At 45.7% G+C, this 4,319-nt stretch overlaps 1 non-coding gene across 1 annotated transcript; it reads right to left on the bottom strand.

Annotated features, from left to right (window-relative positions):
* Positions 1–318: 318 nt before the first annotated feature.
* trnai-uau (transfer RNA isoleucine (anticodon UAU)) lies at positions 319–400 on the bottom strand. Its single transcript has one exon. It is a non-coding gene; the product is annotated as a tRNA-Ile (tRNA).
* Between the last annotated feature and the right edge of the window lie 3,919 nt (positions 401–4,319).

Below are 4,319 nucleotides of genomic sequence, written 5' to 3'. Positions count from 1 at the left end.
TTTTCCCATTGGCAGAAAACAAAATAACGACGAGTCGAGCCACCGCAGGACTTTGTTTCACAGCATCAATGAAATAACAGCCTCCATTCGGTTCCAGTTAACGCACAACTTGTCTGGGACAGCAGAGCTGTTTGCGATTTTCCGCGCGGGAGGCGAGCACGAGCATGACAGCACAGACACCGGAAAAGTCGGCACTTTCCCACACCACAGTTAATTGCCCGGGAAGCACACACATGTTTCTTCAGTTTTAAACAGAAATGCAGCAGGAGTCGAAACAGCATTTTAACATGCTGCGTCGTTGGAAACGATCAGCAGAAATGGCAGCGGTGGGATTCTAACCCACGCCTCTGTCGAGACTGGAGCATAAATCCAGCGCCTTAGACCGCTCGGCCACACTACCAGCCAGCCGCGCGGCCCATTTTCTTGCACTTCCAATTGTGATGCTGCATAACAACAGATGCAAAGTCACGTGAAAAGGGTTCCATGATCCCTCTCCGACTCGCACAACTGCTGGGATGTGCCCGTCTACAATATCAATTTCGCTGCAGATAATGATAGCCGATCAATCCAGATAAATATCAATGCTAAGCTGAGTCTATCTTCTCAGACTCTTTTCAGCTACAAATGTATCTGTGAGTGCGTGAGAACATACGATCGGTTATGATTTGGTCAAATTACCATGAGCTGCTTGACATTACTGCAATTTCGATTCTTGCTTTGCTAAATGATTTCACCCTTTGGTTGAAACAGGACAACTTTCACGTTTACACGGAACATGAAACACACCGGACTACAGGGAAAATGCACAAAGCTGAGCAGGCCATGTTCTACATCATACCGCGCAGCATCGTTTCAGTCACTGTGTCTGTTTTGCAGAATACGAGTCCCAAAGAATGTTCTCCACCCTAAAACCGGAGGTAGCATTACATTCCGAGAACGACAGAGCACATTGTGAAGATGCTCTGACCTCGGAGCCGGTTCGAGATGCCACTTTCCTTGCCTTTTTGCCTTAACCGTGCAATTCGCTGCAAAGATGTTCGCACCTGGATATGAGCCACATGGATACCAACTGAGTCGACGAGAAGCGACTCAATAAATTTTGCTAAATTCCACGGTGCTTATTAGAAATGCAGTTTCTGTTCACATCAATCTAAAAGACAGTTTCTGAACGTAGTAACAGAAGTCGAAAGGTAATTAGCTCACCCCACCCCAGTCTCCGGAAGAGGTGCTAACTGCCCTTGAGTGCTTTTTGTTCTCGATGTGAAGAGCTCTCCCGTCTGAGTCACCTTCACATGTCTCTGGTTGCTGAGTGAATCACAAAGAAGGAATTTCACCAGAGCTGCAACTGCCTCACTTCCCCACTCGCCCTCCCCGTTTACATTTTCCTGCTCATCAGTGATTGAAAGAAAACCAAATGGATGCGATGTCATTCTGTAGCCTCGCTGTCGATTCCTCCGTTTCAGTTCCAACGTGGCTTAGATCTCGGGGCGCACCTTAATACAAGCGACGCTATGAAAGCACAGGTGCAGAGGTTCCCCTGAGAGTGTGATTTCTTTCATTGCTGTTGCTGATTGAATGAGCCACTAACGTGCGAACTGCTCCAAAACATGATTCAGGGCTTCTGGTGACAACTCTCGCACGTTGAATAACGACAGACAGCTTCCAAATGATGTCTTTCATAGACGACTTTGGGGGTACATTTGACAGACCATTAATTCAGGAATCCGTGGTGCGCGGTGACACCAGCGCATCAGCTTCTTCCCTATCTTGGAAACGGGCCGCCTGCGCAAGGAATGCCAATGCGGTACTGCTTTTCGTGGAAGGATCAGAAAGCGGTAAGAATAAGAATGGTCCAAAAAAAAGTGAATTTCACCAATCACAGTCTCGATTAAATTACCTTTCCCTTCCGATGTCTTCAGGACGGAAATGAATGAAAGCGGAGAAATTTAAGAACATGTGACATCGGAATTCGTTTGAATTATGTTCGGACTCGCCAGAAAACCAAATAACGACATGGTGTGTCACCGCAGGACTTTGTTTCACAATAGCGATGAAATAACAGTTTCCATTCGGTTCTAGTAAAAACGTAACTTGCCTGGAACATAAAGCAGCAGTACAGCTGCTTGCGCTTTTCCGTGCGGGAGGCGATCACTACCTTGTCAGCACTGACACTTTGAGAAAATCTTCACTCTCCCACACCACAGTTAACTCTCCAGGAATCATAACCAATTTGTTATAACCTCAACTTGCCTGGAACGTCAAGCAGCTCGAGCCCGCGATTTACCGTGTGTGAGGCGAACATGATCATGACAAGATGGACACAGGCCCCTGTCTCCACAAAGCAAACTCGCGGTTTTGCTCTTTATTTGAACACACCGCAGCCACAGAAATTGCAGTGGCGGGACTCGAGCCTCATCTTCTTTAGTAATTGAGTTCTGAAGCAGGCGCCTCCGGCTTCCCTTCATAGGGCTGATTCGGTTCGAATAGTGAAATTTGCTGTGTCTGATCCCCAAGACTCCCTGCAGGATTTTCAGACAGCACTATCCTCCCTGTGACATGTGCTGGATAACTTTCTGTTGTGTCATGTGTCCGGGCTTTGCCAATATCACCATTCTTTAACTCCCTACATCCTGTTGGTCGAACTGTGATTCCAGTCAGAATGACAAATGTGTAACAAAACATCTTAGCTGTGCTGGCTCTCTACAGAGAAAAATATGCTTCTCTTTTCGTATAATTCTCTTGCCTTCTCCCTTTAACTCTGCACATTTTTAGTTCTAACATGAACATTGAATGAGTTTTTCAACAACTCGATTGAAACTGCGTCTTTGTCAATGTCAGACCCTAACCATTCCCTATGTGAAAACATTTCTCCTCGTGTACATTTTTCTTCTTTTATTAATGTCTTTAAAACTCTGCCGAATCGTTCTCAATTCTTTCAGTCGTCGGGATCATTCTCCCTTCCTTTTTCCCTCTGTCTAACCCACTCATGTCTTGGAAAGGTTTGACAAGGCCAGCGTTTGGCCTTCTGCTCTCCAAGGAGACCTGTTCCAACTTTCCAAATGACCTTTCTTGTTGACATTCCTCATATACCACACCATGATCAACAACCTGTTCAGTGCTGTTTTCAATCATTTCACGTTCCCACTTCCTAAAGTTTCACGCCCATATCTGTGCGAATATCCAGATGGTGGATTTAATTAGAGTGGGATTCTGTGGGTGAACATCCTCTAACACTTGTTTCCCTTTCACCACATGTGGTACTGTGCCATACCCACTACAATGACACTTCTGACCTGAAAACTGAAAAAGGAATTTGAAAGGGTGCAACTAAATGATTTACATCTTTTTATCAATCAGTTGATAGGACGACCGGGCAAAAGTGAAATCAAACAACCAAGGCTCGATGGCGACTTGAAGTAAGACATTCTCCCGTGCCAGTATTAACACAAGCTGCTAAGCGAAGATCATGCCCTAGACACTCTTACATTGCCAAAACCAAACCAGTTGAGATTCGGTCAGGTCCAACCACATCCCAATTTGTTCTCAGATTTCTAAGCATCAAAGTGTTTTAAGAATATCGCCTTGTCCTTTTGTCTCCTTGTTCACAGGCCAGTGCTGTTTATCCATGGACTTAGTTGTCTCCATCGGCAGAGTATTCAGCTATTTCCCTCCACCGGCAAGCAGTGTGAGGAGAGGCAAGTGCGGATACACTCTAAAGTTCACTCTCATCGGCACAGCCAGTTCCATCAAGTGCTGGGAATCAGCAAGTTTGATTGGGAACTTCCTGCAAAAATATCATTTATCTGAGAAGTGATAAAGATTTTGAGCTGGTTGGTAAGACATAAATGTAATCCGGACTCTCTCCCCTCAGGTAAATTCGTGTGAGGGCATTTTTGTGCATCCTGTTTGCTATTCAAACTCCATCTTCACACAACAATCCTGCAGAAAGGTTTTTGGAACAGTAACATCGGCTTCTTTGCTGCAATCGGACAGCAGTTAACATCTGAGCCCCAACTTTCCCAGATAAAGACAATCCGAGTGAAACCCTCACTCACTGAGAGCCATCCCCACGTCCCTGTGCTGCGGGGCTGCAGACAGTTTAACACAGAAGATAAGGTTAACAATGAGACTTTATTTCACCATCAGCCACTCTGTCCCAGAGACAGGAAGAGGGACAGCATCAACGTGTGGCGTCACTCATGCATCAGCAGAAGCTGTTCAGCCCATCGATTCCATAGCGACTCTCTGACGCTTGTGTATCCCGTGGTTATTCATAGTTGGTGATGTATGTCCTAATAATGCGGAGCTGTGCATGTATC

The sequence above is a fragment of the Chiloscyllium plagiosum genome, unplaced genomic scaffold, assembly GCF_037043375.1.
Source record: "Chiloscyllium plagiosum isolate Xiang-an unplaced genomic scaffold, Cpla_swu_hap1 HiC_scaffold_48, whole genome shotgun sequence".
Classification (NCBI taxonomy): Eukaryota; Metazoa; Chordata; class Chondrichthyes; order Orectolobiformes; family Hemiscylliidae; genus Chiloscyllium; species Chiloscyllium plagiosum.
Note: the sequence above shows the minus strand (reverse complement) of the source record. Positions and strands in the feature narration are given on the sequence as shown.